This window comes from Scophthalmus maximus, chromosome 9, assembly GCF_022379125.1.
Source record: "Scophthalmus maximus strain ysfricsl-2021 chromosome 9, ASM2237912v1, whole genome shotgun sequence".
Classification (NCBI taxonomy): Eukaryota; Metazoa; Chordata; class Actinopteri; order Pleuronectiformes; family Scophthalmidae; genus Scophthalmus; species Scophthalmus maximus.
The window spans coordinates 11,634,174-11,648,080 of NC_061523.1; positions in this window are offsets into that span (position 1 = coordinate 11,634,174).

The window sequence follows — 13,907 nt, forward strand, 5'->3', positions numbered from 1 at the left end:
GCACAAAGCCACAGTGCGCTGTGTAACTGTGGCCCGTAAACACAGCTCCACCACATCCCTCTCGACTCTGGAACCCTCACTTCCGCTGACCACTGCCCGTCTCCCTCTCTCCTCGGCCTCCTCACTCTGGCTTTGCTTACACAAAACACTGGAGCCTTCCTCTTGTGGTGCTTTCTTCAGCCCCTACACCTCTCCATCCTTTTCTCCTTTCAATCCATCTCCCTCTCCGTCCAAGCCCTGCTGATTACGCAGCGCTGGCACATACATAAACAGAAGTAAAGAGGCACGGATGGTTGTGGGTACCACTGGTTGGATTACTTTGATGAGGTTACTTTGATTGGCTTCACAGCCAGAAACCAATTTACCTCCCTCCCCTACACTTATTGGTCCCCACTGGGCCATGCCTGCCACCAGAAAACCTCACAGAGCAACAAATCGGAAGTCAATACAACAAGGACGAGGAGTAGGGACACAAAAGGAAACCGCTGATCCTGCTGACTTGCAGTCAATTTACAATACGTTTGTCATCGTCCCAACAATTTTGCCAACTCATTGACAGCAAGGCTCTGCCACCTTCTTTAAACTTCTCCCAAACACCCATTAAGGCAACAACACAACCTTCCCCATGTAAGCCATGCAGAGCGTCAGCTGTATCTGGTAAATGCTTCACAGTGCGACTGCAGGTGGGGGACTGAGGAAGGGGGAGGAGAGAGTGTAGTCATAATAATGGCAATATTAGCATTGGGGACAGAGTTAGTAGTGTAATAAATCATTGCTATGGTTCTGGCCACATCAAGGTACCAGCACTCAGGAAGCAGAGACTCTGAACGGTACCACACACACCAAAGCCTGAGCTCCACAGGAGGGGCTGGTCTCCAGGCCTCGTTGCCCCAGAACGGATGCACGGTCCTGGACCTAAGGAGCTTCCAGATGTTGCTCCTTCTGGAGCGCCTTATGAACTTGCGAGCAGCAGAGCAGATGAGAGTATTGAACAGAACAGAAATTAAATTAGCCAGGAGGTGAGCTGGAACAAAAGAGAGACGAGGGACGCAGAAGCAGTTTATGAAAGCATGCAGAGAGCTGGGGAACGGCCTACTTGTTGAAGAAACGAGCACTCATTTGTACAAGTCTTTAATGAAACCTCTCATCAAAAGCTCAGAGGGACGTTTTCATCTTGTCAGACCTGCAGCCTCTCAGTGTGTTAACGAAAAAAAAGTATTGATCCTAAAATAAAGAACACGAGTTGTGTGTAAGATGGACAAAATCTAAAAAATACTGATAAGAAACTTGGGTTGAGAAAGACGACGGAACAGAGATTTCAAAATCACCCCCAAAATTTTGCTCCGTCATAATGAGATCTGACAGAACATTAATGAGTGTGTTGATGTGATCTGATTAGCCGACCTGAGCCAGATGGAAGGCGGTGCACATGTTTGAAGGTCAGACATAGCAGTTACCATGGAGACATCACCAAGTAAACCAAGACCAACATTGCACTGAACTGTCGCTTCCCAGAGGGACCTGCATCAGCACGTGTGTGTGCGCGTGTTTGTGCGCATGTGCGTGTGTGTGTGTGTGTGTTGGTTGATGAGGATCTGCATGCTTTTACACATGTGCTTCTCAGTGTGTGTACTGTACAGTTTCAGAACATTTGTCTGTCAGTTTCAGTTATCACTCTGACTGGTGTTTAAAGGATTGTCTGTAAAGGATTCAAGATTCATTTTTTTAGATTAGTCTTTTTTTTAATTGTTCCTCATCCCTTTGACCAGAAAAGTTATACAAAAGCTAAATTAAAAAATGAAAGATCAAGGAATTTTGGAAAAGAGTAATTTGTGTTTTGCAACTGCACATTTTTTTTTGGAACTGAAAGTTATTTGTGTTAAAAAAGATGTTTGACAATGTGTGGCTGCATGAAGTTGTGCAGTATTTGGAATCTGAAAGACGAATCAAATTTGTATGTATTTATTCTATTTATTATAGCATGTTATTACTGAGCAGGTCTTGAGTTAAGTGGCACATTCCAACCTTCTCTGAGGTCTAAGTTTCCATAGAAACACCCTAGACTTCATATTGATGTAGCGAGTTTATCAAATGCAGGGGGAAAAAATGCATTTGGCAGCTAGTCATTGAGGACAGAAATAGCTTTACTGACATGCTTGTTGTTTCCCTTTGCACACACATAATCCTTAATGCTCGCAGATATTTCCATAAATGTTTGAACATCCCAAACCCTATCTTGTACGATTCATATCACACGTCACCTCTCATTCAGGAAGCATTAAGTGTCAGAGCTTTGAACAGAGGCATGGGTCTTAATCTGTTTAAATTTGCTTCCTTCTCTGCGCTAACACCAGTGACTTTTTTTTTTTCTTTCATACACCTGCCCAGAGGCGAATTCTAGTAAGAGAGGCGTCAAATTGGAAGACCTCCATCGTCCTGGCAGCTGAACACAGTGGAAGTCTTGGATCTGTTTGGGGGGATTGGACCAGCTGAGCTCTGCCATGGAAGACAAGTGGCTGGCGCTGTTGAATGGGAGCAAGAGTGTGGAAGGATGGAGGGAGAGGGGGGGAGTGGATGAGGAGGGGGGGGGGGGGGGTAATCACATCAGGGGATTAGTGGCTGTTATTAATGGAGGATAAGGCTCTTTGCTGTCTCTCTCTCTCTCTCTCTCTCTCTCTCTCTCTCACTCTCTCACTCTCATTCACACACACACACACACACACACACACACACACAGAGAGAGAGAGAGAAAGCACATCTATCTATCCATCTATCTATCTATCCATTCTCTTGTCTGTCAGAGTGTAATTCAATTACACAGCTGCCTCACCCTCTCCTCATCCAACCTCTGGCCCACGGCAATGCGTTTTGATTTTGGTTTGTAATATCCTCGCTACCTACTTCATGAGGGAGAAAAATGATCTGCCCCCCCTGTGCATATCTCTGTGTGTGTGTGTGTGTGTGTGTGTGTGTGTGTGTGTGTGTGTGTGTGTGTGTGTGTGTGTGTGTGTGTGTGTGTGTGTGTGTGTGTGTGTGTGTGTGTGTGTGTGTGTGTGTGTGTGTGTGTGTGTGTGTGTGTGTGTGTGTGTGTGTGTGTGTGTGTGTGTGTGTGTGTGTGTGTATTGGCATGCCAAACCCTTGAAAGATGGCCATTCAGTGGTGAACAAACAAGACATTTGTCTAAAGTCTTGCATCACCTCAGGGAAGACTCTGTGGAAAAGTGCTTTGCCAGGTTATCTCTCGCTGCTATTTTCATTCTCCCTGTGACTCAGAGGATCGAATCTTCGTGGCGAAGAAATGTGCATAATTTTTTGCAAAATTGAAACCCGTCCGTCGGTTGCCTGTCACAATGGTGCGTGAGGCAGTTGATCATGGGAGAACTGTGTGAACTTATTAGCCTGAATAAAGCCAAACACACATTCATACACATGCATTGGTAGATGACAGTTACAATGGCTTCTCAGGAGGAAGATGTATGGTCCGGGGCTAAAGAGACACATTTGCAGGCTCTTTCATCAGTGAGAATTCGCCTCATCCTTGCACTGAGCCACAAAGACACCAGCATCCCAGCGTGAGCCGCAGACACAGCTGCACCACACTTTCATCATCTGAATGGAGTTTCACAGCAGTGGCAGGGAAACCAAAGTCCCCAAGCCCTATACTATCACCCAAACACCCTGGAGGTGCAGCAGCATGTCGGAGACGCTCACACATGTAAGTATATAGACAGAATCCACATGTAAAGCAAGAGGAAACCGGAGGGAAGGATGGAGAGAGAGGAGATGCAACCAGCAGTTCTTTTTGGCCAAGCAGAGGCATCACTGAAAATATATTCAGGATAATGGACTCGATATTATGTTTTTGCATCCTTTTTTTCTCCTTAGCACAGACAAAGCAGAGCGACTAAAGTTGGGCATGAAACTTCTTCACAGGTGTTGAATTAAGATGCAGTCACTTAAAGAAATTGGCACTTTGTTGCACTTTTCTCCAAATGAGTAAACAATGCTGAAGGTACAACGGCCTGCCTGTTTCTACATGGCTGGGTTTTTTAAAGTCGGTCCCTATACACAGAGGGAACCGAAGGCCCTGTGGGGATACGCACGCACGCACACACACACACACGCACACACACAAACACACACACACACACACACACACACACACACACACAAACACAAACACACACACACAAGTCTGTCAACCCTGTGCTCGTAATCACATCCTATCCCCTCGTGTTCCCATACACACAACCCCCCTGCCTCGCTTCACTGTAGTGGGAGAGAAATGAGAGATCCCTCCAAACGCTCTCTAAGATTAAGGCTTTGTGTTTTACATGTGTTATCGTTGCTTCCCCTCGTTATCCCCCTGCTTTTGTCTCAGCCTCCTCCTCTAATTAGAATCTTGTCCCTTTTATTTCCTCCGCGCACCTTTCTTCCACCTGTGAGGGTGAGGAGAGGAAGAGCGCAGAGAGGGAGCAGGAGGAGAAGAAGACGGAGGAGAAGGAAGGAAACGGATGGAGGAAAGATGAAAAGCGCGCCACACGGAGCGAGTGGCGGAGCGTTGTGGAATGCGGCGTCTGAGGGGAGGATGAAGGCGCTTGTCACGTCTCATCACACAAAAGTACACATGCACACACTCTCACACGCACGCACACACATACACACACAGCCTAGCTGTGGTGCAACAGAGACACACAGTCCCGCTGAGCCGTGCTTTGAAAAGAAGAAAGTGCAAAGGGAATGAAAAAGAAGAAAGAAGAACAAGCAAGAAGAAGCCACCGTGCTGGATGTTTCATTTTGACCCATATTTGTCCTGATGCATAAATCAAACTGGCACTGAGGAGCCCAGCGCATCTGTCACATCAGGGCGTTGGAGAAGAATATCTAAGCAGATCCACCCGAATGCTCTCACTGCTGGTGGCATGAACCGCAATTAGGAAGTGCAAACAATAAGAACAATAGAATATATACCGTGTTAAGGCAAGTCAGCCTTGATGCCACTGTTCTTTTTTTCCTTTTTCAGAAATGTGAACTGCTATAACAAGCATAAAATCATTACCTCATGCTCTCTTACTCACACACACACACACACACACACACACACACACACACACACACACCCTCTCTGTTCCCTTCCCTCCTCTCCTCCAGCCCAGTTCAGCGCTGTCTGTCCCCCTGGCCCCACAGCGTGGCCTCCTTGGCTGTTTATGTGCGAGGTGAGGGCAGCCTGGCCCAGCGCCTGCCTGTGTGGTCAGGCTGTGTTTACATCTGTCTGGCCCTGGAGCCTGGAACCTGGAGCTGTGCGCCGGTGCATCCTTTACATTAGCCAGAAGACAGTAGCATGCAGGACCTGGGGATCAACTCTCACGCAGGCTCGGCCTGATGAATGGCCTACAGTCTCGCAGAGCCATGCATGTCCCTTTGCATAACTGACCCCTTTTTCCAACATTGCTCTTAAATCTTCTACAGTTTTGTCATTTACTGCCCCTTAACTATCTCTGTGCTCCAGACTTCCCTGCATCGTGGTATGAGAGAAAGTATACAGTGCAAGTAGCTCTGCATGCATGTTGAGAAAACTGCAGACTTTCTTTCTCTGATTGAATGCCTATATGTTAGTACTTAGGATTTGTGTGTCTGAGATATGTTTAACATGCACTAATCTTCCAGAAGCTGCAGAGAAGGGGGAGAATTGAATAGCGCCGGTTGCAGTACATGACAAACAGTGTGATCTGCCTTTTGTTTTTCATAGCTGATGAATATGCATGTGGCCCCGCAAGTGACTGAGTTTGGGGTGGGGTGTGGGCTCAGAGGAGCATGTTAAACAATGGAATTACATCTCTGACATGCATCCACTGCAAGGCTGGGATTAAACACAGCGCAGAGGGGGGAAAAAAGCAGAAAAGAGGGAAGAAGGGAAAGACAGGAAAAGGATAGAGATGGAGAGCGAAGCGATAAAGAACGAATCCGCTGCTTATCTATTGAAGAAATGGAGGCCTCGGGGAGGAAGGGGATGAGGAGGGAGGCAGTGGTGGCGAAGAGAGGGGAAAAACAGGGAGAGCAGGGGATGGGGGGAGGGGGCGGCTCGTCAATCCGATGTATTTAATTTCTTTTGCTGTTAGTGAATCATCAAGGGGATGATCCAACAGCGGATCAAAAGAACGAGCAGGGGAACGGGAGAAAAAAAAGCAGATTAATGCAGCAGAACAAAGGAGCCGTCTCTCCAAGATGATCGCAACCCCTCTATCTCCATCCTCCACCAACTCTCCCTTCTTCTCTGCCTGTACTCATCTTTCAATCTCTTTTGCTATTTTTTCTTGACACGCAACTTTCATAAATGGTACGAAGACATGAACAACACGTGGAAACAGTGAAGGGGGCGTTTTCTCTCCCTGCAAACTTTTATTGTGCAGCAGGAACGGGCTTGACACTGGGTATTCAGGCCCTTGTGACAACTCCAAAATGCTCTCAAGTGCCAAAGTCTGGTAGCATTTGTTCTCATCTTCATGTGCTTCATCACGTCCTGTTGTGTAGTGTGAGCAGCGTCCCACGGGGGCTTCGGGCAGACCGCTTGTTTAGTCTGAACTGCCCTCATTGGCCGCGACTCGAACAACTTTTAGAGAAAGCTGACAGATCAGAGCAGCATCCCGTTTTGTATTTTGAATCCCTGGCCCTTAGACAATGTTCATGTTTAAAGTAAAAGTCTTAATCTGGACTGTTATATATTCCAGTGCAGCCATAGCATAGTTCCCCATGAGTGGCGTTGGTTTGCGGTGGTGTCTGAAGTGTTTTCATGCTGTATTGTTGTTGGCCCAGTGCTGCTGCCTCGCCTTTTCTGACAGTGAGAGAAGAGCATTATGGGCTCATGATGTCTCAGAGGTGTCAGAGCAGCTCTGACTACAACACAGTGGTGTGTGTGCGTGTGTGTGTGTGTGAGTGTGTGTGTGTGTCTGTGTTGGAAAGGTTAGCGAGGGGCTTGCCAGGGTCAGGCTTGAACAGCGCTCCAAAAGACAAACGGGCAGCCGAGACGGTCTGACCATGTGCAGGTAAAACAAATATAAGAGGCTCCAGTAATGTTGTTATAATCTCATTTTACATTTCACTGCCCCACCTCCCTCCTCTCCTTCCAACACTCTTTTTCCCCTCTCAGTTTCTCTCCCTCTCTCTGTCACCTTTCCTGTCACCCTACTCAAACCGCTGCAACTCCCACTCAGTTCATTGCAAAGCCTCCTTATACTTGCCTGTCTTGGGTGGCAGAGTGAGACTAGTGTGTGTGCGCGCATATGAACGCGCGTGTGTTCATGTGTGTGTGTGTGTGTGTGTGTGTGACCAGTTAAGCCTGGTTTTATTCCAGGCTGGAGTCCCTTCCCCTGACTTTCCCTCCGTCTGTTAAACTAGAAAGAAGTCTGAAAAGTCAAGCGGTGTCCAGCCAAGCTCACGGATGGTTGACAGTCAACATTGACCCTGGGCTCCATGTTTCTTTGTGGAAACGGGGAAAAACACCCTCCATGTCACCTCGACTCACTCACACACAGGTAGGACCAACTTGCTGGCAGAGGCTTGACCCAACCGCTGACCCCAGTGTGGGTATTTTCTCATCCTCCTGCTGGGTAAGGCTCGGGGAGGGTGTGAATCTGTTCCCAGTCCTGCGAGCCAGCAGCGAGTGATGGATGGGCGTGAGATATTGTCACTGATGCTTGAGTTTGAAGGTGCATCGCTAAACGCTCTCTGCCAAATGACTACAACAAAGACAATCCCCTTGCTCATGTACTGTAGTAAAGCTCCACTTTGGTTCTGAGAGTTTGCATGTCTGGAAAGAGACAGAGAGAAGCAAAGAAGATGAAGAAGAAAAAAATCTGTGTTCTGCTTTGCACTCGCCTCTGTGTTTGTCAGCACAAACACCTAACATTGAAGGAGACAGGCTGCCTCCTGACAGTTATTTGCTAGTTTTGGCCTCTCTGTGCCTTGTCTAACTTTCTGTCTCTCTCCCTCTCCCCAAATTACCCCTGGAGGATTGAGTGAGGGTAAACATATCCACTGAGAAAACGCTCACAACACGCCACCAGTTATTGTGAGAAGCTTCCCTCCGCGTCTTTTCTCCCCACTATTTATCTGCAGCACATTTGATTCCCGATTTGTCAACCATCTGGGCTCCATAGAGACTATGTGTACACGCATTTTATTTGCTGCACAACGCATTGTAGGCATTGTGTGGCAGCCGTACATCCCAGACACATGCACGACACACAGGGTTTAAATCCAGATGAGCGTTTGTCACCGCTGGGTCAGCTGCTCTGTCAGTGCATCACAGAGTGAATTAAACTGTTGCAAATATAAAAGTGACCAAAGGAGCAGAAGGAGTTTGAGATCATGATTTTAATGTGAAATGTTTTAAGTGTTCCATCAATTATCCATAGATTTGGCTGAGGTGAGACGTCACCAGCTTGAGCACAGGAGGTTTTAGTCTCAGTGAGGACAGCTAGATAGATAGATAGATAGATAGATAGATAGATAGATAGATAGATAGATAGATAGATAGATTCTGCAGCCAAGCATGTGTCAGGCATGCATGAGCACACACATACACCGTAATCACAGATGTCCTTCGCTTTCATCAAAGCCCCTAATTTTTCCTGTTCACATCTTATAACCCCGCCCCCATCTCCGTCTCTCACAGCGCACCTGCACTCAATATGAGCCCCCTGCCCTGCCCTCCCCTCCCCACCACATCACACACACACACACACACACGCACACTCGCGCGCACACACACACACACACACACACTCACACACACACACACTCGCACACACACACACACACACACACACACACACACACGTTTGTGCAGGACCTGCTCATGTGTTCCTAAGTAGCCCTCAGTCCTATGTGTGTCATGTGTCCACCATCATGCATCACACATGAGCTCCCCTCCTACACCCACCCTGCTCTCTTTCATTTAACCTGCCGTTTCATTACAACAGGATATCCTGAACATTTTATATTTCCTTCAGTTGTGCAGCAGATGTGCTCGACTGGCTCAGAGTGAAAGAGGAGGAGAGGGCTGCACACGCGCTCTGTGAATCGATGAAAAGGTAGCCAGCCACCACTTCACATTCATGCGCTGCCTCTTTTCTCTTCATGTCAGCTCACATGTCTGTTCGTTTCCACTCCACCGCATCCCCAAGGTGACGGCTGGCTGAGGCCGCCATGGCTCTTGCCTAAAGGCTCCAGGGCGATTGGGGCCTGCTGCCCTCAGAGGAGTGTGGCCAGAGGCCCCCCCCCCCCCACATTGATTCTGACCAAACCTCAACGGCATGTTTCTTTGATGAGTTCTGTCTGGATTAGTTAGTGCGAGCTACTCTCCAACTCAATCAAAGCTATCCGCAAAGCCCAGAAACAAGGCCAGACACTCTTGTGAGAACTTCTGAAAGGACCGTGTGGTGTTAACATCTGGTGAAAGCCACGATTTCCCTCACATACTGTGGAATCTGAGAAATACCAGATAATTTTAGATTCTTAGGTTCTATCTCACACTCTCACAAACATGTGCACAATCCCAACCCCCTTACACTCTACTTAAAATATCATTTGTTTACAGCCCCCACCAAAAAGTCCCAATGTGCTGGAATGCGCAAGGAAAAGCACTCTGAAGCCCCAGTGTGTTTGCAACCCTATAAATAAAGGTGGTGGTGGGCAGCGTGGTTGACCATAATTACACAGGCCCTGTTAAAGCCAAGACGCTCTCTGTCTGTCTGTCTGCTGCTCCCCTTACTAGTCATGTCCACTCCCATCTACATACAAACACACACATGCACAGACACACACACACACACACACACACACACACACACACACACACACACACACACACACACACACACACACACACACACACACACACACAGACACACACACACACACACACACAAACACACAAATACAGAAACACTTTCAGATGGGATGTGGCTCAAAACATTTGTTTTTCCACATCTGTCTGGACTTTTAAAAGAGTATAAGTGCTGACAGTCAATTACATAATTAAAGTTGTCAAACAACACATTCTTGTATTATTTTGTTTACTAATGCACACCCTTGAAAAGCCACCTCTGATGTGTGTGTTTTGTGTGTCATACTCTTATTATCTAATGTATGTTTATTTATGTGTCGGTTAGAGAACATTGATACTGATTTAGTTTGGAATCTTTTGGTTGGAGAAATTGAGCTCTTATGTCTTGAATGGACAAGTTAGTTCAACTGTGACTGCTGAGTTTCCAAAACCTTTTACCTGAACTACATTTACCTCATGCAAAAAAAAAGCAGCATTCTGTGTGGCAAGACTCTCTGTTTTTAGTCCTTTTTCGCTGTGTGTATTTTCATCTCTGTGGCGCGCATGTTCAAATGCTCCATCTGGCCGCTGTGAAATGAAGTTCACAGCATTAGAGTTGAGATGTAAACACACATTCACACAGTGTTCTCTTTCTCGCTAAGCTGCAGAGACAGACATTTACCAAACTGTGCTGTAAGTCGCGCATGTGTACCAGCCAAGAGTGGTTTAATGTGTGTGTGTGTGTGTGCGTGTGTGTGTGTGTGTGTGTGTGTGTGTGTGTGCGCGCGCGCGCACGGGCAGAAATGTGAATGTGCGTGCGCCAAGATTTTCTTTCTTACACATGGAGTGGAGCTGCTTTAAGCAGCCAGAATAACGCTGCAAATTCTATACTCTCTGCCGCATGGTACAATTTGTTCCAAAGCACTTGCCTTGCCGTACAAATCACAGCCAGGCGGCCAACTATAGCTAGCTCAGTCTATTACCACCAACAGGCCGACTGCCAAACGAAGAAACACATCCAACAGTTTTAATACCTTGTTTTCACACAAGCAGTTTTTCACTTCAGCTTATAAAAGCCAAATGACAATAACAATAGCATGTACATGAAAACCAGTCTTATTTTGGTGTCAACTTAAGTCCTCTTAAAGCTGGTGTTGTTGCAGTCAGCCAATGGTCTCATGGTCCCCCACCCTCTTCGTCCTCTTGTGGTTTGGCACGGGATGCGTGCGGTCTGGGCAGGGTAGGACTGGATAGCTGGAACACGTTCAGGGTTAGATGTTTTACTGTCATTTGTCTGCACACTACACTACAAAGTCAATACAATGCCTTGTCCAGTTCTGCTACTGTGCAAAACACATTCCTCATCACACGTTCTCTTTTGCTTTTAAGATTCCCTGCACACTGAATGTTTAAGGGGTTGGACGATTTCCCCCCACAGCGGGCAAGGATGGAAATTGCTGAAAAGCGTCAGGTTAGTGTGATTACTTTCCCCTCATCTCTCTGGTCCATTTATCTCAGAGGTACTCTGCAGCAGAACAGCAGTAATGTATTTTAATGCACTTCTACATGATAAAAGTTGACTGGCTGCTGCTACTTGTGCCACGCTTCAGTATTCACATTTTGAAGTCTTCCTATGCACCACCGGGCCTCGTAGCATTAAACATTCAGGAGTAACAAATGGAAGGTTCTCTTAAAAGCTCTAACCAATGGGCTTTTACTAGCCTACCAGGCTGCATTCAGATAAAAACCAAGACTAAAGTGGTCTAGACAGCAGGAAATCCAACTTTGAAAGAAGACAACTAAAGTTAAATGCTTTCCCCTCCGGTGGTGGTGAATGCATTGTACTGTACCATATACAGTATATATACTCATTTGGTTTATTGCTTGCAGAAATTGAATTGGTGCCGCAGAGATGCAATAGTCAGATCTTGAGGGGGCTGGTGGAGAGGGGCTGGCCGGCCATAAAGACAGGTGACTGAGGGATGGAGATTTCGCAGAGCTTTTGATGAATGGTGATGTATCATCACATACTTTAACTGTCTCCAACACTCAGCATCAACTCCAGTTACCTCAAACTGGGGCAATGATACATTTCACTGGGGAAATGTGGAAAAAAATATGAAACTCCTCGCTGGTTTCAGTTCAGGAAAATTACTTTAATGTTTGGACAGTAAATCAACAGCATCCAGGGCTGTCTCTCCATCTGTCTGTGTCTCGGTGTGTGCGTGTCTGTCTGTCTGTTTCCACCTGGCGTCCTCTAGGTGTCACTAGAGATGTTCACGGACCAGACGTAGTGTGTGTGTGTGTGTGTGTGTGTGTGTGTGTGTGTGTGTGTGTGTGTGTGTGTGTGTGTGTGTGTGTGTGTGAAAAGTGAAAAGTGAAAAGTGAAGCTGCAGCTTCTCCTGAGCACTGACAGCCTCACTCCTGTTGCTGTGGTGATTTCCTCTCACAGGTGCATCAGTCACACACACCCACCCACACACACACACACACACACACACACACACCTCTGTCTCTCAGGGGTCGTCTCCGCTTCCTCACATGCCTCGACACCCACAACTAGCTGCGTGTGCCCTCCCCTCCAGCAGCTCAGACAACTATCATTAACACCAGCGTCCCCGCGCTGCGCGGGTGTCGGCTCCTCGGTGCCACTCACTCTCCCCGCGCCGCGCGCCACGCACCGCGCACCCCGCTCTTCCCGCAGGTGTCCAACCCACCCCATCGCATCCGACCCCCCCCCTCCATCCGCCGCGTACTCGCTAATGAGAGTGAAAATGGGAACAATGGGCAGAGGAGCGCGGGGCCCGCCAGCTCATCTGGGCTCCGTTGATCTTGTTAATTGCGTCCGTGGACGCGCTCCTCTCCCTTTGAAGTGTGTCTGAAGAGCCCGCTTCAGAGACTGGCAATTACCGCACATCATGTAATTGCTGCAAGACAGGCAGCCATATGAGAGAACTCGTGTTACTGTATGTGTGCGCCACCGCGTGTGAGTGGTACATGTGGACAAAGGCTGTGTGTGTGTGTGTGTGTGTGTGTGTGTAACGGTGGTGATGCCTTCCAAAGGTGTTGTAACAGCATGTCAGGTAACATGCTGTCAAATCACAACAAAACTTCACAGCCATGGTGCCTCAGACAGCCGCACTTAGGAAAAAAACAGTTTTCATGCATCACAAGATTTTTTGGGGGGGGTTGTTTCCCTTCGGAATTCAATTAATCTGTTTGTTCTCACAGAGTGCCATCTTTGTGGTTTTGAGAGGGGACGTCCGTGGCCTGCTTACATCCTCCACTCCCGCTCAGAACTGTTTCGAGGTCAGTGGAGCTTTGTGATTCTTTGTGGCGTGTCTTGTTGTGTCTATTCAAAGGCTTCGTAAAGTCCCCTTCTAATGCGTCTCATTCCTCGACCTTGTCGACTGAAACATTCTTGTGAGTTTGCTGTAGATTGTTTTCCTTTTTCACATCAGGTGTGTTTACAAAGATTTTCCAGAGAACTTGGTCCAGAAAGCAGATCTACTGTATTTATATGAACATTTAACTGCAAACAGCCTGATAGTTAAGATGCTGCTATTGACTGTATTGTGCATGAACAAGCAGCCGTTTACTGGTGAAGGAGAAGTGGATGGGTGGCCCTCCCCTCTTTCACGATCGAATCACAGCCAAATAAAATGCTTCCCTCTGTCATCACAGACTTTCTGTTTCCTGCACTCAAATCAGTGGCCCATGCATCAGTATTTACAATAGGGCTAAAAGCGGAAAGAAAACCAGAAATCAAATTCCCGGAGCCATGAGGTAACAGAAAGTATGCTGTCCAGTTCACACCTTACAATGAAATTGTGGGGTGTTATGTTCAACATATGTCTCTGATTTGAACATAAAAAATAAGTCTGAAAGGCAAATTTTGGAAATGATACAAAAACCTTGGAAGGGTCTACAGCTGATGTAATCCTGCTGACATGAACAATCACTATCGTATGAAATCATCGTGCAGATTCACCGCTAGACGCAAGAACTTTTCCACGTTACAGTGTAGGATCCTACCCTGAGACACTACGAAATGAATTTATATATATTTCAAAAAAGTGTGA